Genomic DNA, 22,765 nt, shown 5'->3' with positions numbered 1-22,765 from the left:
CGATCACGCGACAACGTTCTCGTGTTAAATAATGACCATACTACACGCTTCAACCCTTTGACAAAAACTTTTCAGTCCGCATATCTGTGAGACACTGAATTATCAGGCATCTAATTTTCGCACAGAACAGGTACATTGATAATGAAAAGTCCACACCTTGCGAGCATATCGAATAAAAAAGTTGACGAGGTAACCCGATCAACTTTACTGCCGCGGGAGGTTCGCTCGGAATATTTCATCTGAAAAACTCTAGCTCACGTAGATATGTGCTCGCGAAATATCACATTCCTGAATTTATTCTTAACGAAGGCTCCGATCATTTCGGAAAACCGGATACACACCCAGCTGCAACTTCACGCATCGCCGAACGACCAGGTGATCCCGAGAAAGGGAAGGTGGCCGCCCTTCGGCATCGTGGATCTTGAATTTTACGCGGAACACGACTCAGATCGCTACGCTTCCCGCGTAAAGGGTATATCCTCTGTCCGCGTATGGGTATATGCAGCTATAATAGTGTGCCACCCGGGAAAGTCCAGTCTAACCTTGCGAACCTTGAATTAGGTCGGATGGTTACTGGTTTGAGCAGCTCAACCTTAAATCCAGTATCGTCTAATTGCCACTAACACGGCCTGTCCCGTGGTCAGGTTAGGTCAAGGGTTGGGTTGGGTCGTTTCATCCCCTTCGAACGCTGGGTTATCCACCTCTGCGCTTTACGATAAGCGAGGGGCAGCGCTGTTCAATTCCTGTGTAATTGAAGGACAATTACACGGCGTTGACGGACCAGGAAACGGGAATAGCGTCTCGCTAATTATGGTCGAGTTAAATTGTTGCGAACAGGATTTGTTCTGGCAAATCTATTCGAGTTGGTCTTGCGTAATTCGGGGTTCTGAACCCTCGCGCGATTACTCTGTTGCTCTAGCGTGATGCGTACGAAAGCAGAGCGAATAGGGAAGAATCGGAATTAGGAACGGTTCGTACATTTGAAATGGTAAAATACGACTTTATACAGTTCCGGGAAGACTTATCAACTAAGAACGTTCGTCGAGTTCTCGGTCTCTTTCAATTCCATTATTACCGTTGGCCGAGGTATCTCCAGTGGACGACGGTCAACAAATTGGTATCGATTTTCCACGTCCCACGTTATTTCGCGACACTCGATACTTTTGCAAAGTGTAATTTGTTATCCCAGCAGAGGTAATTCCGTTACCACGTATATAGGAAGGTTAGTACGAATCGTAACGCGAGACATTTGGCTAGATATATATACATGTATATATGTAATTATTTATTCAATTTTTTTTCTTCACGGAAGTTCCTGTCCGTTGTTATCCGACTTTGTGCCGGACTCAATCGTAGCAAAACCAATTAATTTACTTTCTAATCAACCGAAAGCACCGCGCTTTTTACTTTCGCCTCGCACGATTTGTTCTCTCATAAAACCCAACACTTTGCGGCTAAGTGTCCCCCCGTGAATTACCTTAATAAGTTTAAAATTTTTTGGCCTTTTTTGTCGTGTACACTTTTTGTTTTATGGTCGTTACTTATATCTCTCTCTCTCTCTACAATACGAGAAAATATGACAAAATGAAAATGTTTCAACATTTCCTCCCTACAATTATATAATAGTTATCAAACTGAGTGAAAATTCCAGCACAGTTAACTGCCGCGTTTACTATACCGGCCCATTAATTATTTGTTGTAACATTGCCCACTGCGGCTTGTGGCGAGTCTACACAACAATCACGTGTACACCGTATTCGCTCCAACGTTAGCTGGGGTAGTTTTTCATTTGCTCGCATCCATTGTGATTTTTTCCAGTAAACCACCGGCGGTAGATGTGTCGAAAAATTTGAATCCGGCAACTTCGTTGCACGATCGGCGATCTTTTTTATTATTTTGTAGGCAAGAGTAACGAATCGTCGTGTATCGTCTCCTTGTTAGCCCTAACAATGTCACCATCGTCGGGTTTACTGTGATATTATTGCGGGCTGGTATGAAATCGCTTGGAAATCTTGTGAGAAATCGACGAATGATAACGCAATTAGGAACATTGCCACTTGAAAATTCACATACATCAGTGACCGTTATTCTCATTACACGCACCCTCGTCGTTCTCTTTCGCTACGGAGGATCGTCCATTAACAACACCTAATTATTCAGTATAAGTTTGCCGAAACGAAACGTGTTTTGCTTAATGGAACTGGAAATGGACGGTCGAATGCGTAGCGGTAATTCATCCATATAATCTCGTAGTCCACGTTCACGATGATAACGTACCGCGTTATTTCGAACTCTATAGGCGTTATTGACATTGTATGTACATACGCCTGCAGATTATATTATATGCCCGTTTACATGCACGCGCATCTACGTGTATATGTATGAAACTTGTAAGCAATACACCGTGCGTTACACAGCCGATACATGCTACCGTTCGACAGAGATGCTTATCGTTTGATTTACTCTAAAATTCCATCCGCCGGACGGCTACGGAATTCATTGATTTTCGAACCGATGTTCATTTATCGACGCGATAGAAACGTCCCGGTTATGTTGTTTTCGCGTTTACCCGTGCGATGTAATGTAATTCAGAATATTCCGAGGTAGAAAATCGATTAAAATTACCAAGTAAAAAATGACACGATTGAATCGCACACGTCTATAGAGCTATTGGCATTAACCTGAAAAAGAATGAGTTTTACAATTTGAAATGATTGATTCGCCCGGGCAACCACTCGAGCCGTTTTACGAGCGGCAATTTTACATATCTGCAATTACGTTCCCCAACGTAATGCTCTTTCCGCTACCACCGCGCGATTTCAATTTCATGACATCCTCATGGATAGAAAAATTGCGCACAAGTGTTGAAGTAAAAGGCATTAAACTAATTAAGAACGTGTACAGGGGCTCTGTATGCAGACCTCTTCTTCTTTGCACCACTGAGGGCAATTAAAAAATTGCAATCGTTAAGCGTGACCTTTTTTTGGTGGGACAGAAAAGAACATCCTTTCGCGTAGTACTCTCCTCGTTTCAAAGCTAGCTTGTGACTTCGGGGGGGGGGGGGGGGAAGGGAAATATTTTCACGTCTGCGAACATCAGTTTTTCGTCGATCGAGTTACAGTGTATCGATTTTCGCAAATCTTGTCAAATATGAATAATTGTCGGCCATTTTGATGCTTACTGCCATGAGGAAATTGCACAGAAATTAGGATATAGTGGAGAGATACAACGCATTATCACTTGCCTCCCGCATTCGAAAATGGATCTTCTGTGTAGCGGCTGGTGGCTACATTCCGTTAGTTGCACGTCCTGCAAGCTACATAAACCCTCCGTTTATGGTGTACCTAGTACCCGAGGGTGTACTTATATCTCTTGGTAATATTTCACCCCTCGGTGTCCACAATTACGTGCAATATGTGGACCATGTGGATGTCGAGTGTATATTAAGAACGTTTGTTTGGTTTAAAGCTGGAACTGCGGTACACTTTAAACTGTTAATATCCGCGTAATAGAGATTCCGACGTATACTTTGAGAAGAAACTCACTATCGAACGATATTACGCAACCTATAAATAATCGCTAACAGATTTTATCAATTTCAATCTTGCGTGCAGCTCATCTGCACTTCAACGATCAATCAATCTCGGTATTTAAAGGAAACTTGAAATTCGAACAAAAGTCAATAAGTACCACACTGAAAGACGGACTTCCGTAGGGTGTAAGAATGTAGAATATTGCCTAAATATACCGACACTGACGATGAGTCATCATCGTAAAATTCGTAAAATCCAATTCCGTTTTCTCAGTTTTTTCTTTCATTCTATTCTGTGTTGATTTTCAATTGAGGCAAGAGTTTGGATTGAGTTTCTTTTTGTAATCAAATTATGAGCTTGAACGGAATGCGGGATAAGTCCCTTGTGATGGCAAGTAGGTAGGTAGGTAGGTGGGTAGTTACCTATACATTACTTGACACGATCTCACGTCAGTTTGCTACAAAAGAAGCCGTACTGTCGGTTGAAAAGTGATTCTATATTTGGCTTCAAGAAGCGAAGTACGAGCGACTTAATTAGGGCAACAAGCGACCCGGCAAGGACAGTCGACGAGTTTTCAAGAAATTTCATTTGGCATTCGTATAGAAGAGATTTCTCCGGTAGAATTTTCCCACTCTTACTATCTCCTCTCAATCCCATCCGCGATGGTTTGACGTTATGCCCCCTATTTTCCCGTTCCATCTATTCGCGTTATTTAGTTCTAAGAATCCCCAGAGTCGGCGGAGAGGATACGCGATCTTTCAGTCCTTGGGATTCGAAGTGATTGCTAAAATCCAGCGCAACGAGATATAGCCGGGTACCGGTGATATCGCCCCTCTATTTCATTCAAATGCTAAACAATCGTTTGCGAAGAATTCTGCACGGAGTGCGAGGGACGCGCTGGAGAACCTAAAACAGGCCGACATTTATTATATATACGTCTAATTTACATGATGTACGTGTGAATGTCCTGCACATACGTATATATATATATATGTATATATACGTATGTATATATGTATATGTATATATATATATATATATCTCAATATCACTGGTGTACGAGAATGATGGAACGCCCGTTTATCTAGTCCTACGAAAAAATTTTCCGGGATCTTGGGAAAAGGGTCGGAAAAAAGTCCGGGCACTATCACCGGCTCTCAACACGCTGTAATGTTATCACGTAGAGAGACAGAAACAAAAAAGGGGTGATTACGCGTAGGGGTTGTGGGAGATGACGAGTTAGGGGAGGGAGAAGGCACGGGAGCATCGGGAAACTCGATAAGGGCATCCGAGTTCTCGACTGTACTTTATCCTTAAGTCATGCCTGCAACATCAAACGCACAAACACTGCTTGGGTCTGGCCAAATATCCTTTGCGCATATCGTATTCCGGCACCCGAGGGTCCCTGGTTAGGAGAAGGCTGAGGAAAACCGCCATTGAAACGTGTTACGTCGGTTTGCCGTGTTAACTCGCTATCTCGCGCGCAATTTCATCGTAGTCGCTATGAGACGTGAATATAATAGTTGATCGAGTTATTCTCGCAACTTTCTTTCATGCCGCCGTACGCGGTACAGGTATGTCAACTAGGAGAATTGATACGAAAAGATTGAATTCCGTAGCGGTTTGTTCTATGCAAATGCTTACACGTTGCGTCGATGGGTTCGGGAATCTATGGCGTCGTAAACGTCGCAATGTAAACGTTGATTGGAGGCAATTTTGTCTTGTCAGATGGAACTCGAAACCATCGCAGGTAAATACACACATATGTTAGTATTTGTGCCCGCGTAGGACCCTCCACCAGTTTAAATACTATTGCCGCAGGTTTTGGGAGCAAAGGGAGTTGAAAATGAAATTAGTACACGCACCATCAGAGTTAGCTTAGTGAATCCACCGCCACAAAGATCACTTCAGCGATTAAAGAAGAAAAAAAAAAAGAAAAAAGAAAAAGTAAACCATAGCCGACGTTGAATGTACATATATATAACTTCGAAATTCTGTTGGGGAACAGTGGTTCAATTTTTACGAAATTAGACATGGTGTAAATTAATCCCCCGCCTGCTGTTGCGGGAGAATGAAGGAATTGAAAATCGTGAATTGTATTTTTTTCTTCATTTCCCGGTCGGTCTTTCTTCTTCGTTTGTGGAATCATGATATTCCGTCTTTTGTGGAAACCACATGAATTATGAAATTATGCTGCTAATTTTTCCTTTGAAATTGTGTTGAATTTTATCAAAGCTTTGCCTCCGATGTCGACAGATAAATTTTGTAATCCTACTTCACAACTGAAAACTAGTGACTGCTCGCATTCTCTGTTGCTGATGTACGTACACCGCTAACCATTTCATTTTTTCTCAAATCTCAGTCTGCTGCCGATGGATTGCAAAGCGTTTCTCCGTTCTGACGAGACCTTTCATTCTCAAAGGTCTCATTCCCTTTCGTGGTCGTCAATACATGATAAGACATCGCATTTTTTTTTTTTGTTCTGTTTTTTTGTACTGCCGTTGCTGATTAAAACGTTGATAATTTGAACTGCTAAATACCGTGACATCGTAACTCGAATACCTTGTGCTTTTTGTGGCTCTCGTCTGTATTACGCTCGCCGGTTCAAAAATCCTTGTGGTTTTTTATTCTTTCCCCCCGTAACATAGATCTCCCGTGGCAAATCAGATTTCGTGGGAAGATATCCTGAAGGTGAGATGGATTTCAGAGGCGGATACGATAAAGAAGGGATTTTAGGGTTGGTCGCGCATCGCAGATAAAGGTAGCTCAAAACTGTGCAAGACATATCGGAGCGTAAAATATCTAGAAATACACTGAAAGGAGATAACGTTTACCTCATACGGTACAATGTGGTGTGGAGCATACGCTCTGTTCGTCGTCAGCTGGTACACGTGCGACGGCACGTGTCTGACAATGAGTTGTGTAACGAGCCGAATGACGCTTTAAAATTTGTATTCGATGGTAAATTTGGCCTCAAGTATTCTTCTGTTCCCCCCAGACATACAAACGGAAAAAAGACCTCACCTCACAGTTAGTTTTGGTATAAAAGTTATTTTCTTTTTTTTTTCGAACCGAGCTTGCATCGTTCCAAGATGTATTATTTATTTTTTCTCCTTTTTTTGGAGTTTTTTTCCTAAATGCTTGGTCAAATATCGACCTGAATGTGCAGAGCGATATTATCGGATTTTCGAAGGCGGCAAACGATGCAGAAAAATCTTCGGAGGAATATTCTGCAACGCGTACGTGTGTATCTGTAAGCATATATATACTTAGCCGTCTTGGTTTTTTGTCTCGTCGGATCAAAGAAGATAAAATATTGCTCGAAGGGGTAGTAGACGCTGACTCGAGGGATAGGTGGTATTATTAAGAGGCCGAGAAGACAGGCTACCATTACCAAAATTAATTCCATCGTCATTTCAAATCCAGCATTTCACCAACCCCAACCGACAGTCTTTCCTTTTCCTTTCGCTCACGTATAATCCTGACTTATTTCATAACTTCTTTATGCCGGGTTGGAGTTTCGCGAATCGCGGGACGGTTTTTGCGGATTTGCGTGCTCTCACTTACGATTTACGGATGCAGTTTCGACGCTGTATAAAAATTTTATGCCTGGAGAGGAGAAAAAAAAAAAAAAAAAAAAAAAGATAAAACTTTCCCAACAACCGTCTATTTTCATTTCTATTTTGTACGTAGATTTAATTTGAATTATCAAATTCCCATTCTCCAATCAAACGAAATAAAAGATACATGTGGAAATGTGATCTCCGCGAGAAATAGCTTTTCACAAATTTCCGTTGTAAAACAGAGTCGTAAACACTGTATGAGTTAGACAGAGTTGCAGTGCAGAGGCAGATGGCGGTTGTTGAATTCCTCGTGCAGAACAGCTTCGCGGGTATTGCGGGATTCGTAAGTAGGTACCGGAAGGCGGAACTGAGTTGAATAAAAATTCTTTTTGCTTCAGTTTACGAGCAGATCTATGCGGTGGTAAAGTACAAAAGGAAAAGAAGCTGCTGCCGCAAGTAGAGCGGAGCTTAACTCGACTTTATATGATACCGTCGCACCAACAATAAGACTTTTACGAGAGCTGGCCCCAGGATGGCTGATTCTACTTTTCCCTCTTTCCTCACACGGCTAGCCTTTTTCGTGTTTCGGCTAATTTTCGTGCTCAACGTTGCTCCCTACACTCCAATCACGTTTCGCGGGATGCCGCTGATTCCTATAACGCAATATCGTTCGCTGAAACTTTCAACGATTCCTAGTAGCTCGTCGCGTTCCCTACCGATGACCGACGTTTCAACAGCTCGGGCTTTGTCTCGGGGATTTTTTGTCGTTACTCGATTCGCCGGAACCCGCGGTATACGATCGCTCTCCGTGGATTTACGCGACTTTTACTGCGATACGTCGGACAAGAGCGAGAGTTTACTTTGCTAAGTATTCGTACGATCGCAGTTGTACACGCGGGAAAAGTGTTCGGAAAATTTTGTGAAAAAAAAAAATTAGTAGGATTAAACATTTCATGTCGCTGCAGATCTTTCGGAATTTGAACGTGCGGTGAAGCGAGGTGAAAAAAAGATTCAACTCCAAGGCCTCGATCGTTCCAATCTTATTTTCAAATTTTTTCGAGAGTTTAAGGCAATCATTGGGTCCCTTAAAAAATGACGAGAGCATTGGGTCGATTTTCTTCGCATTTTCATCCGATGTTTTCGTACGACATCTCGTAGCCTATTTCGATTGACGTCGACTGGCGAAGGTCTCGATCGTTTCTAAGGCGGGAAAATTCGACTCAGGGGACGTTTTCTTGAAATACGTGGGGACGTCTACCCGGTACGAGGTTGGCGGAGCTTCGAAACGCACGAGACCCGAGATGGTAGTTATACCGGGATAAAATTGGCTTCGTATAGGCTTTAGACAGCTTCTTTTGGCAAGTTCTTCCGTTAACCCTCGACTTTTCTCGAAATTACATATCTCTGCGAGTGCCCTTGTGGAAATAAATGACAAGCCTATTCGAGGCGTGGGCGGGTGCCGAACGACCTTAATTTTCACACGCGAAATAAGCTCATATTTTCTGCCTCTGTCGAGACTCGGGGAAAAAAAGAAGAATCAAGTGAGCCTATGATTGGTTCGAGTAATTAGGTCCCGATCAGTCATTTGTGCAGTCTCTGCATGAACGTCCGGGGATATCGGACTTAATTTCAACACCGGAAGTCAGTTCTACCGACGTTCACGTACTAACTGTAAATCTCAATTGGTCTCATTGTGGCGTATTTTGGAGGTTCGCCAAAGATTTCATTCTCGGAGAGAATTTCTACAGTTCTCATTCTTCTTCGACTTATCATCCTCCTTTTGGCCCTTTTATCTTTTCTCAGCAACGAACGAGAACATTTCTTTTTCCTCCCCCGAACTTTGCGAAGTTTAACCTCAACTTTTTTCTTAGTTTTTTTTTTTCTTCTTCTTCTTCCACTTTCTCAAGGCTCTTCTCACAGAGCGACGAAAAAGTTTAGACATTATTTAAAGCTCGCACTTTTAATTCTTACGTAACAATTGATCGCTTAGCCAGTTGCTTTGATGTTTACTTTCTTCTTCGTTTTTTTGTCCTTTCACAGTTTATCGCCCCTCGTTAGGGTTGCAATTTATTTTTATTAATCTCGGTTAAAAATATTACGTAACCCTTTACGCGATGTAAATATGATCAAAGCGAACCAGTTAGAGCAGCGAATTTCACGTCGCGTGCAAACATCGCGTGTCCGTCCGTTCAACGGCGCTTAGATTCTATGGATATAAGGAAAAAGGAGAGTTTATTAATATAAATGAATAGCGTAACGCGCATGCACGGTTATCAACGTTGGTTTCAAGTATTTTGCACGTATTTCGTTGGACCGCCAACATAGGCTGTACAATAACGACACGTTGTCACCTGAAAATTGAAACGTTACGTGGAGCGAAAATCTTTTCGCAAGTGTTCGACGGCGATGTCCATTCGCCTTACTCGTTGTACCGTCGATGCAACCGCTAATGCTCGATTTACTGCGATAAATTGTTAACATCACGGTTATAGAAGTATTCGACTTTCCTAGCAGGACGCGAGAACTGGTTTGGCTTCTTATAAACCAATCGAAAGTTACAATTATAAAGTTCTTAGCCATTTTCATTTTCATCTCGTTTACGTTCATATACACTTGTTCACTTGTGTACTGGGATGACGTTTATCGTTCGATCAGGAATGGAAAAGTTTTGATTAAAAACGCTCTTCACGTTACCAAGTTCTCGTACAACGTATTGAATATCAATTCCACTATGATTTATCATATTCCAATAATTTTCAGTTGAACTAATTGTAAGTGTGGTATGATTTCTGACTGAATCTTTTCTATTTCTTGTATATTTTTTTCCTTCGTTACAATTTTCGTAGGCTTTTTCTGCAGCACCGAGATTTGGTGTCAAACGATACGAAAGTCGATTGAATTATCGGTATGAGGATTACCTGATTACATTCAAGCTTAACAAGGATGGCACTCGGAGGTGAAGATTTAAAAGTTACCGTAATTAGATTTGTAAAACCCGGAGACTCGAGGCGATAACTAAAGAACACTGTAAATCGTACACCCTAGACGGACGGAATTTTTTAATCAGAAATGAAAAGAAGTGAAAATAAAAAAGGGACGAACTAAACGAAAAGAAAGGAAAAAAATATCGTCTTACGAGTATACGAGACGCCACGAAAGGTTGACCTAGTTTTAAATCTGTTGGGAATTTCGAGGATATAACTGCGCAGGCTTTTCGCTTGCGTTCCCTTTTTTTCGAGATAAATTGTGGGAAAAATTTTATCCGAAAGAAACCATAACTCACCATTGAACGCCGAAGATAATGGCGTGGATTATGATTATATCGAAATTGTATTCGAAAGTTTTATCCGAGCCTTTTGTAACGTCGTGTCATTCGACGGATTCACATTGCCGATACTTCTATCACCGTTGAATGAAGACCTATGCCGTTCCTTGATTCTTTTTGACTTTCCATACGTCTGAAAATATTCTGTAAGTTTGCTCTAGGTACACGCGCGCCCCGCGAAAGCCATTTCCAGCTATCTTCATTTACTCACTACAGAAATATGAAATGAAATAAGCTCCGCTTTTATACGTTCCCCAGTTTCACTTCGGCGACTGATATTTACACGGCATAGGATAAATATCAGCGAATAATATACGTAAAATGACGATTTCGACAAACATCCCTCTGGAAATAATAATTAGATCACGTGATACATGAGGTAAAAATTTCAATGAAGCTCTCGCAAGCAGTCGTCGGCACATTTCGCTTTTAAAACTTGTTTGTCAGGATGTTCATTGCACGCAGATGGTTTTCCGGTAAACATGAACATGATTCCGTCTGATGCTCGGATATTGATTTTCGGAGTACACCATTGTTATAGCCGCAAGCGATAATGGGTAACATGCGATAGCCCCCGTATGGATGTTTCACCTGCTTGTACCCCAAATTATTATAGTGGAGTTAGTCGAGGTGCCTTGGGCGAGTGCATCGGAGTCTTGGAGCTAAGGTTTAATATCTAGTTGTGACGGTGCAGCCTGCAGGTTTCAATTAAGTTTATATAAATTCAAAGTTGCCCCACGAAATAAGATTGACGGAGTCGTTTCTGGTCGGATAATCTCCACTCTCGAGTATTAAGCTAGCTTGATTTCAGATGGTGGCACCGACGTCGTTCCCGGTGCATATTACGCCATGACATAAAAATTATAATTCTTCGTAATTCTTGTCGCATCTCATTCGAGTACAACGAACACCGTAGTGAACAACGATCTATTTAAGGGAAACAAGTCGAAATTTTTCGTTCGAAAATCTGGCAAGGGAACGAAAAATAAAAAAAAATAAAAAAAGTCAGAGATAAGTTTATCAGCTAGATAATATCTCTCGCTTCCACTTTATGGGTAAGAAAAGTCACGCGAGACACATCTTTTCTCGTGAGAAAGTGAGATAGAAAAATATAAAGAAAGAAAACCGGCGAAGGAGTAGAAACTTCTTATCGGTTCGGGGCTCGCGCCTCTTGGCGTGGAAACTTTACTCGTCGTTCTCGGTATTTTTTCGTTTTCTCTTATTTTTCCTTGGCATTCGCCGTTTCATGAGATTTCACGAAGCCTTGCTAGCGCTGCTTCGAGGCCATGTGCAATTCCACGCGAGGTCTTCGAAGGTCCCACCAAACCGTGCGGGACATTAAAGATTTATTCTTTTCCCGTCTATATTTTATGGCCAACGATTTGAATCCAAATCGCGTTGCGAGTCTCACGGGACAGTTGGTCAGGCCCCGTTGAGCATGACAACGAATTATTGTCTACGTGAGGATATTAATATTGTAACTATTCCTCAAATCGTTTTCCCACGCGATATCCGAGAATCGCGATTAACGATCAATCGATAAATGCGTACGAATTTTTGTACCGGCTCACTTTTATTACTTTTATTACCATCAGCAATCTTGTCACGCCAGAGTATTCAACGTGAAAGTAATCAATGCGAATTTCAGAGGTCGGGAAAAAGCGCAAGAGGTGCAGTAGGAACGAACCGTGGCGCGGAAACTCGTGTGAACGTCGATGAGATCGCGGGTATTTGTCAACTTGCGAAAAATACACCGACACTTTATCGGCGCAACGCATTGTGAAGCGTAAAGTCGCGTTTCTGATGTTGAGCCTGATCACCTAACGACATTCTGATAAAGCCATCGAATAAGCTACTCGTCACCTCACATCACGTGGTCCAAAAAGCGCCTGAATAATATCAAGAATCATTGATGACGCTGTCGAGTTCACACAGATCGCTCAGTTGGGTAGCTGGCTGAAAGGTCCTCCCAACTGAATATGTAGTTCGCTATTCAAAACCAGAGGGATCAGCAGAAGACGGTCGATATATTTTCTCCGTGAATCACATGTTACATCGTTTTTATCAAAGTTTATGAGTTGTAAAAGAATGCCGATATTTATCTCACGTTATTATAATATCGGCGAACTTGCGGCGTTAAAAGTCCCAGGTTTCTTTGATATGGGATAAACAATAACGAAGGGGGCGGAAAGTTAAATTAATCAAGTTGCTCTTTAAACTTATTTGAATAATCTCAGTAAGCTCGGTCTGCTTTCCAGGGTCTCTTTCATCAAACTTGTCTGATCTTTTACGTCATTGAGCCGGGTTATACAACGCCACTGGATTAGGTATAATAAATTGGCCGATCTTTACGATCCTATGGGTTCGCAGGTTGAATCTACCGACCCTATGAAAATGAAGTCTCTCAATAAACGCTAAATGATATTGCCGGAATCTCGAGTTAGTCGTGGAAGTTGCTTATTGAACGTACCCGCAATTACTTATTCTTTCAAGGCGACAAACCCCTATGACTTAGGGATCGATTTTTCGAAGTATTCGATCTCTCCACGTAAAAAGTTCTCTTCAACAAATCGACCGGTATGAATCGAACGTTGATTGCCAGCTTGCAGCGACAAATATTTGCCACGAGGACGTTGAAACGCGATTAGTTCTCTATTTCCATCTGGGTGTCGAAGAATGTGCAGAATTGAACAGCCGAAAAGAAAGCAAAAAAAAAAAACAAACAAAACGGGGGGAAAAAGACGAGAAATAATGTTGACGATGAACTCAGCAGATTGATTTTGAAATAGAGGAAAGTGGGAAGGCGCCGTCGTGACGGCTTACAAAAAGTGGCTACGATTTCCGGCGTCATAGAAATCGTGTTGCGAATTGTAATTCTTCATTTATACGTTCATACGGAATTCCGGAGCTACTGTAGCACGAAAATGTAGAGATTGAAATTGAGGTTCCATCGGCGCGTGTAACCGAATCCAGATTTGGAATTGTCAATTTTTCGACCGATAGTTCAATATTTTCCGATGAGAGAAGAATAAATAAATAATTCTACATCATCGAACGAAGTACAGCCAGTCTGAAAGTGTGTGCGATTCTTTTTTACAGCCTATCTAATTTTCCGGAATTTCAAACAGGGGCTAAACGCTGCTGGTGAAACTTTGAATTTAGTATCTGGATCAGAACGAAGCGACGAACAAAATTTAGCGGGGATTACAAGCTGCGGGAATAGCGATATCTCTGAGCCACAGGAATTTCAGTTCAGATAGGACGACGTTCGCGATGACAATAACGATGACGCGGGTAATACAACGTAATATTCATACATTACTGACTTTTATACATTTATTGTTATTATTATATATAATCACGGCGTTAGCTGAACAGCCGAACGGATAATTTCTAGGGAGAGCTTACCAAGTGCACCGTATAATCAGTGGATTGCACATGCCGTGATACGGCATCCGATAGTTATTCGCAAAGTTTGGAAGCGTAAAATTTTATACGACGCGCATTTACCTACTTCCTTAACAGTTTTTCGTCGTTACAGTTGACCCTAATGGGAGCGGTAATAAATGCCACTCTCTTGATACCCTTTCCTACGTAATATCAGAATGTCGTATCTCATTAGGAGCGAACTTATTGCTGCCAGTGTTGCTGTTGCGGCAGCAGGGAAACCATTAGCCATTAGACGAATAGTTTAATTTGCCTCCGGTGTTGCATTCGAGTTGCGTCTCCACCGATGATGAGACTCGCAAGTTATTCCGCTCGCTGTTCGAAATGAAACATAATTTCATCGTTTCCTCATTGTCCACTTCATTTACTAAAGCTCACTAAAATACTTGAAGTTGTTGAGATCGCGTCGCTCCGAATAAGTACCTACCGCCATAGACATATTGAACACAGTATCGTACGTAGTCACCGAGTGAGCTAACACCGAGTCAGATTCAAATTGAATTTTCAATAGAACCGTTGTTCAATTGCGTGAATATTTACTCTGTGCGGAGTCATTATCGCGTTCTTTGATTGCTCGCAAAGCGTACGCGCGAGAGCCACTTTGTCGAAGTACCTACCTCGTTATAATGCGACCATAATCGGGCGAAATCAAGTTGTTAGCTTGCAATTGAGTTTTGTGCAGTCGAGCCTCTCGACGGTGAACTTCATTTTCAACATACACCGACGATTCCAGCTGTTCCGTGCGTGGAAGTACTCGGTAGGATAGTCGCTACGTTTGTACACGAGGTAATTCATCATCTGGAGTATTACTTTGCTTCCACTTGATTTTTCTAAAGCGTCCATTATCGCGAGCCGTAATAGCGGTTAGCAGTACAAATATCTCGCTGTACATACGTTGATTTTTTTGACCGACAGAATTTACTCTCATGTAATGGCCCGGATAAATCTCACGGTACGTGTAATCGTGAAAAATCAATCGACCGATCTTTTCCACCAGATTATATTTGTATCACCGACAAGTCCGAGAGCGCTGTATTTGCCGGTTATACAACAGTGGCTACATTTCATCCGGTGCATTGATTTGCTTGTTCGAGCTGCGAAGGCGATTCGTGGCGTACGAGAAGCGCGATTCGATTGATTTTTGTGTCGGATGAATAACCGACGTAATCGAAAATCGAACCATAATCATCGAAACTGATCACGTCGCATTATAGAAAGTAGTGAACAAATATAAATGTATTTTCTCGCACGCCTCGCCTTAACTAACCCAGGCCAGTCAAGCTACCGGCTAAATCAGCTAACCGGAGGTGCAAATCACATTCTGACGATGCGCCAGTTGCCAGGAGGGCGTTTCGAGAAGAGTAATTAGCATCAAACTCGATGCACTCCGATTCCTATAGGGAATACACACGATCGATGAACCGATACGTGAACGCACGTTAGCCGGTGCAATTCTTCCGTCATTGCTTTAACCAAATCGAATAGTGAACCGCTGATGCACCTGCACACTCGCTTCGACTCTACTTTTTTCTTAATTTAATCCGCACGATAATCGATAACGACGAGATCCAGCGTTGCAATCTATCGTACGTTACGTCGGCTCTCGTTCGATCATATCGTTAACGAGTTGAAATACCGAAATTTTATCGCCAATAATCTGAAAGAATCGAAGAAAGGAAAAAGCTCGTTCAACCCGCTATTACGACCACTGTTAACTCCCGAGCGCAGACCTCGTAGAAATCACATCAAATATTATGGGTTTATGCCTCTCATAACGCTAAAGAGTTACGACCGGCAATCTTCGACCTCATCATTCTTTTTCGAAAACAAAGTATAACTGCACGGCGAATATTTGACTAAGGATTTACAGTTTCGTCTCGTATTACATCTTATTGAAAATTACATCTTATCTTTCGTTCACGGTACGCATACCGGTAAAGATATGCGTGCAGCGATAGACGTGAGATCTATTCCTGTTTCAAGAAACCCACACACACAGATCGATAATTTCGAATCTCTTTTTCTTCCTTTTCTGCTGCTTTTCTCTTCTTCTTCTTCTTTTTTTACTTTCCGTTTTCGATTATTCATACGGGAGCCGTTTGATATCCGAAACGATCTCGGGCTGAAAGGTGGGGTCCTGTCAAGGAAAGGGTCAAAAGGTCGACGATGTAGCTACCAACATTTCGCGACCCAAAAGAATAAAATTGGGCCGCATTTTCTACGGGATCGAGGGCGGAGTTGAGAATTTCTTTTTCGTACGTTGTACGTGTAACAAAAGTAACGATCGTCACCCGTTGCAGCAGTCAGTGGACCATGTCGAGTACGTGGCTAATCGGGAAAATTTATGTACGGTGTGTTCGAAAGCGTATCACGCGACACTGCCGAATCGTAAGTATTCCGAGTAGAGTGCTGACTGTACGCTTTAACGAACTCTATAACTCGCACAGAGAACCTATAGAAATGAAAATTTCGTAAATACAAGTGGCCGTGTAAACGTATAGCAGTTGAAATTCAGAACACGTAGAGAAGTAATTCTATATTTTACGATTTCTATAACATAAAACATGTCGATAAATAAAAATCTATGCCAAAACACTTTTCATATTTTGAAAGTTGAGTGCGTTTCTTATGAAAAAGAAAAGGAATCGAGAGAGAAGACCGATCGTAGCTCGTTTTCTCACCATCCGACAATTTTCATTGCGTTTCGGTACATAGAAAATTTCCTTCGGATATTCCAAAACGTTGCAAATATTATTTCGCGTGTACCCTCACCACCGTGATTGTTTTCGCGGTAGGATGCTGATCTTTTTTATACAGGAGTGGGGTGTTTTTTTTTTTTTTTTATTATTTCCATCGCAGGCTTCGCGGTATTCTACAGGTGTACGATAATTCCGTGCGTAACATTATCCCATTGAACGAGGTTTAGCGTTATTTCCAGCGAGTGGACGACGTCGACGGGGAGTCGAGCGAAAATTTCGAGGCGACCAAATTTTATCGAGTAGGTACGATGGATTGTACGGAGGAGCTGTGACGGGCGTCGACGAGGGAATTTGATCTGCACCGTTTAGCGGAATTGATTGTATCGAGTATAGTATATACGCGTAAAATGCTGGCATATAAAATCCGCACATGTATAAGGAGGGATGGGTTTCAAAAGCATCGGTATATTTTGCATCGGGTGATTCATTACGAAATATCATGTGAATTTTTACAATAACATCCCCTGTACTCGGAAGTTCTAACAATTACCGGCGTTGGGTTGTAACAACGCTTCGGGCGTGGATGTTTCCCGGTTTCAAAAATGTTTAAGGGAAATATTCGGCCGTCCCACCCTCGCGAAGTACGGCGAGAATACGCGGCGGGCGTAGGGAGAGGGAAGCGGAGCTTGTTCAAACTAGATTTCCGATAAAATTTCACGGGGAATTTCATGCCTCGTTTGGTACACGACCGTGTAATAGGTTGTAGAACGACCGACCGTGACACAATGGACACACGATATTTTTGTCACTCGTACTGCACCGTTAAAACTGTAATGAAAAAAAAAAAATATATTTTCCAACGAAAATTTCTTTGTCCGCATATCCGTGCATTCCTGATCACCGTGAGAGAAATTGTAATTTGAATATATGGTTATATTTCCAGCCGAGCAACGACGAAGGGACGAAGAGGGAAAAAATTATGTTGGAAACAGTTAAGAGCCGTCAAGTTATTCAGCAACGTTGTGAGGGGCTGGGAAAAAGAGTTGCGAGAAAGATCAAACCATGACGGGGAACGGGGAACAAAAGCACGAGGGAAGGTAGGTACGGCGTGGGATTGGATGGTGAAATTTTGAAATTGTCAGAGACATTTATAAAGTGCGAAAGGCGAAAAAGAGTAGGTCGAGAGCGAGCTTGAAGGACGCCGAGGAAATTTCCAGTGTAAAATGAATTTCCTCGTGAGTTCAGAAGTTCAGAAGGGGACCGTGTATGCGGAGGGCCACCGTCATAGGTCCAATTCTGGGATGGGAGAATCCAAGGTTTGAGATGAAAAAATGAGATTGGATGAACGCGCACGGTGCTCTATAGTCTACGAATTCGAAGCATAGGATGAGAGAAGCGGGAACAACACCCATAAATATTAACAGTTTTATTCCAAGGGCGAAAAAATTCCGCGCCATTGGTTTCTGTCACTGCCTCCTTAAGCGCCGCGTAATACTATAGGAAATGGCATGTAGGTATATATATTGATATGAAAACGCGTCCAAAGTTGATAAATTCAAGTTCAGATTTTTGGAGATTTTGAGTCCCGGAAGTTTCACGGATCGACGCGGTGGGACCGCATTATGCATTTAACGGAAGGACTTTAAATTGGAACGGTTGATATATTCCTTGTTCCTGAGGGATGTGATCAAGAATTCAGGGCATTCTTGCCTTTCCTTTTTTCTGACCGTTTTTTTGCTCATTTTTTTTCCTTCACCCTCGTTTCCCCGGATCTTTTCTCCCTCTTTCTATCCTCGCTGAAAAACCCCCGTCGCACATTTTTTGGTCCTGCAGGGACCACGGCCTAGTAGTTTTTTACATTTCTGATGGTGCATACGAAAATACGAAAATATTTGCTTAGAACTTCGCACCGATGACTCCAATCCATCTTGTTCGGCAAGACTACATGGGCAAGAGGTATAGATCATGAATCGTAGATAGAACAATAGTTATAAGATATCGATAACAATTAAGAGTATCACTCTATCATTTATATGGGTTAGCTGATGATCTATTAATTGACAGGATTCAATTGGATAGCCATCTGCACCTTGACGTCTAATAACAGCGTGATAAATCACGCAATCTTATCCACTTGAATAAAAATGTGGAGCATCTCCCTCTGTACGGTCAGTGAAAAAAACTCAACGCATCAATCAGCATCGACGGTCCAGCCAAAATCCATGAGGCAAATATTCGGGTGATTAATACGCGGTTCTGAAGGTCGTAGCGAAGTCGCGTTTATGTATCGACTTTCACCGTTATACCGTCGAAATTTACAGCTGCCCGAATTTCTCGCCGAATTCTCGCCGAATAACTCAATTGTAAGAACAAAAAAAAATCAACGAACAAATAAATAGAAATAATCATAACGTCGCGGCGTTAGAAAGCTCCGAGTTGCATAGACGCGCACGTTTTCACACGTTCGCATGACCACGCATTCATTAGTGGCAATGACAGTAATTCTTAGCGATTCTACTGCTGCAGTCACGACGTTGGTAAAGGAATGAAAAAGTACGGCGAGATATACATAAGTGCAGTCGCTTTCACATAAATATGTATTATACGCATACGTACAGGCAAATGTATCGTACAAATATGTACGTATATACCAAGTGTACGGGTGGGTATCTAGGTATATAGTAGATTCGTGAAGATATGCACATCAAAATGGAGGTTTCATATATACGTGCATTTATGACCGAGATTCGGCGACTCATTTCAATCCGGAAGAACCCCATCGACATTACGGGATTCGCAAGAAAATATGTACGCAAGTTGAGAAACAAGAATGAAACGATCTCGAGTCACGTCCGTGACGTCCATAGAAAGCTTTCATACACCGTATCCTTGTGTGCGTGGTACAAACTTAACAATAGAGCTTCGCGGAGTACGATGACACGGTAGAAGGTTCTACCAAATTTTTTTTTCCTCGCCCGTTTCTCGTGTACGACATATCGATTATCACGACTCCTTTCCAGAAGCGACGACCCATGGCAGGCAGATACAGAGGTGGAAGAGTTTCCGCTCGTACATCACGCACGTACGGAGTTATATGACGAACGTAATTTCATCTAAAAATAAACGAATTTCGTAATATTCGCGACGAACCCCGCCGACTCGACGCTAGCCCCGCATCAAGCGTCGGGCTTTATTCTTCGGGAACTGCAACGAATCCCCGGCGTGGACGGTGAAATGGCAATCTGCAAGGGCGGAAATTCGCCGGTGTGACACGGTACTACCTTCGGAGGTACCTACATATATTGCGCGTGTAATACACACGTACGTGGCTCACGTTAGAAAATCGCGCAACACGTTCGTCAATTGTTCCGCACGTCCCTCGAGCTTCGCGACTCTACTCCGATGGGGTTGTTGCCAAGGGCGCGCCTGGATACCCTGCAGACGCTCCGACCTCCGGGTGATGGGTCAAGGTCGACCGAACCCCGTACACCATGCACGTGCCACAAGATGCATATAGAACAGCTAAATCTTCTACGGATTTTCTAAAGTATGTTATATGTACCGGCTACGCACGACCATTCGAATGGAGTACGTTGCCGCGATTCACGTTCGAACGTGATTCCGAGGGAAGAATTTTTGCGCGAAAAAAATCGCAAGATCGAACGACCAGCACTACGAGTGGAAAACTGTATTCGATACGAAGATAATCTGGGCATTATGAATTCCGAGATTCGAGCATCCGGATATGTGCAATATCAGAGTGCGGAAGAATTCGTCTTCGGAATACGCGAAGCTCTTATACCTCGGTTCCTTAAGCGCCAGTCATACATCGCATAGGAAAACTCGAGTCTGTCGAGTGCTTTTTAGAAACGTAGAGTCCGCGAGTATAAATTCTCTTGTGTATATACACTTACGAAATAACGGAAGGGTAAGATAGAATCGAATGCGAAATGAATAAAACGCAGCTATACCTATATACTACATGCCGTGATTTATAGACTCGCATTCTAAACTGAGAAGCAAAACTTTCTGATTGAACGATATCACGAAACGATACTTACATTGCCACAACCCGCGACACAAAAACTATCCATATTTAGCTACCACCGTGCATCGGGATCACCGCATATCTTTTAGCGATCGGTTCACAGAATCTAATGATTTTTCGCAGCCATAAATTACATCGGCACACAAAGAAAACAAAAAAAAAAAAAAAACAACACAGTGGTCTGTACATTTGACCGAACCAACCTACCGGTATTTATTTTGACGTGCTGAATCCGAATCTGAAGTCTATTTAGCCCATAAACTTTCACAACTTTGAGAAAACTGTGAAAAACCGCTAAGAATAGCCAAAAATTGCGAAAAACTGCGGTTCTAGTTACGAAAAATGTTTTATTCAATTCGCTAAATCGAAGTTTGGAATCTGATGATCTTGATAATCGATGCATTTATCAAAAATCGTGAAGAAATGCTTTTAAATGAAAGGCAGGAAACGACCTCTATTGAATTTAAACTGTTCTTCGTTTTTATCAAACTCTTTTGTCTTCGAATGACCCACGCAGTGAGTTCCATTTTAGTTACCTATTTTCAATGGTTTCTCGCAATTTACTCAAAATTGGTACAACTGTCCGGGTTCAATATTCTTGTTCGCCATGTTGAAATGTCAAATACATTTTATATTAGCTCATAGAGAATTTTTTGAAACTTTGGACAACAGAAGTAGTCATTCTCGAAAGCTCAGGTCGAAATTTGGCGCGGACAAACGGAACGAGAAAATCCTCCGCTAAATAAAATAATTAAAAATACTCGAGTTTTCATTTGCCTTAACTCTCCGAGAGTCAGTACAAAAATCTACCAGCTTCTCTTCACTTCAAAATTCTACCCAGTTACGAACTGAAAAATTCCAAGCTAAGGGCTGCGCGCTGATTAATATCAAAGGGAAACGGCTGTGGTCGGTGTTGACTTCAAAGCGAGCATATTAGTAAAGGCATGTGAAGGGAAAAAAAGGGAGATGAACAGAAAATTTATTCGATCTTCTAGAACTGTACTTTTGTCCTCGTTCTGGAAAAATTGACCCTATCGAATAAACAACTAGCTTATGGAATGCGCACATCTGTATCGATAAAACGTGGAATGAATAGTTGTGCATCGTTCCAATGAAGTAAGATAATCGGTAACAATCAAAATGATTCATCGCTTTGTCCAAGAAATTTTTATTTCCATTTTTTTTTTCATACAAGGTACATCCTTTTCCACTGAAATATAATGAATATAAACTCTATAATGGAAGAGTGGGGATTATTGGTAAGGGATATGCGGGCTCACATGGCTCAGAGAACGAAGGATTTGCCGAAGTGTATGTTTTATTTTTTCTTATCTCTCCTGAAAAGAGTCAACGAATTCAAGTGGAGCAATTACCGCTGTAGTTTTGTCGGTGTTGAAATAATAGTATTTTTGAAAATGATAAAACGTTCCCTCGTCAACCGACCTGACAAGATGCGGCGCCAGGGTAACTACGACAGAATTAACGCACTGGAGACGAACAATTTCCGAGAAATTTGTCTCTTATCTTGGATAGATGCCAGATAGCTGTGAACTCTTAAAACACTAATTGCAGTTTCGAAACAATCTCTGGACTGAAACAGGAAATAAAAAGTTAGCGGCTTTTCCTTCCTTAAATGAACTCGCTTGCGGTTTCAATTCATTGCCTCACCGCGAGTGCAGAGGCTCTCAAATCCGTAATACGTAGTGAGACGAAAATCGACCATTGAAAAAATGAACAAAGGGGAAAAAAAAAAAACAAACAAACACTTACGCCCAGTTGCATGGCCACAGTTGAAATTCTTCCGGAATCATCATGTCCGGAATTGCGACCTACTTCGATTGCTTTTCATTCCGTTTAGACTGTAAAAGATGCAAGTCCTTCGACTTGTCTGATAGGAAAATGAAAATAAAATTGAAAATAAAGTTAATCAATCACAATATGACCGATCGAAGCTGAGAGGAACGATCCCTTCTATGACTACTGAGAAATAATTCAATAGCTTAATAATTATTGGCTTGAAAACTTTATTGAATTTTATTTTCTGCCCAAGGTAGCGAAGTGCTGCTTTGTCGCAAGATTCTTCGACTCTGATTGGCTGGATTATTTTTACGTACCCACCCCATAAGTTTAATAAGCAGAGACACGATCGT

The 22,765-nt window shown here is 41.9% G+C and overlaps 1 protein-coding gene and 1 long non-coding RNA gene across 9 annotated transcripts in view; one reads left to right on the top strand and one right to left on the bottom strand.

The window, feature by feature from the left end:
* LOC105687209 (small conductance calcium-activated potassium channel protein) overlaps positions 1–22,765 on the bottom strand; it is a 148,241-nt gene that overhangs the window by 28,882 nt on the left and 96,594 nt on the right. The gene's annotated exons all lie outside the window — the stretch shown is intronic.
* The window catches only part of LOC125502226, a 50,064-nt gene continuing 41,697 nt past the window's right edge, over positions 14,399–22,765 (top strand). The window contains exons 1-2 of the long non-coding RNA XR_007280080.1: positions 14,399–14,654; positions 17,511–17,664. This is a non-coding gene — a long non-coding RNA (uncharacterized LOC125502226). The remainder of the gene's footprint in view (positions 14,655–17,510; positions 17,665–22,765) is intronic.

The sequence above is a fragment of the Athalia rosae genome, chromosome 1 (genome assembly GCF_917208135.1).
Source record: "Athalia rosae chromosome 1, iyAthRosa1.1, whole genome shotgun sequence".
NCBI lineage: Eukaryota > Metazoa > Arthropoda > Insecta > Hymenoptera > Athaliidae > Athalia > Athalia rosae.
The sequence above is the reverse complement of the archived record's forward strand: the minus strand, read 5'-3'. Positions and strand labels throughout refer to the sequence as shown.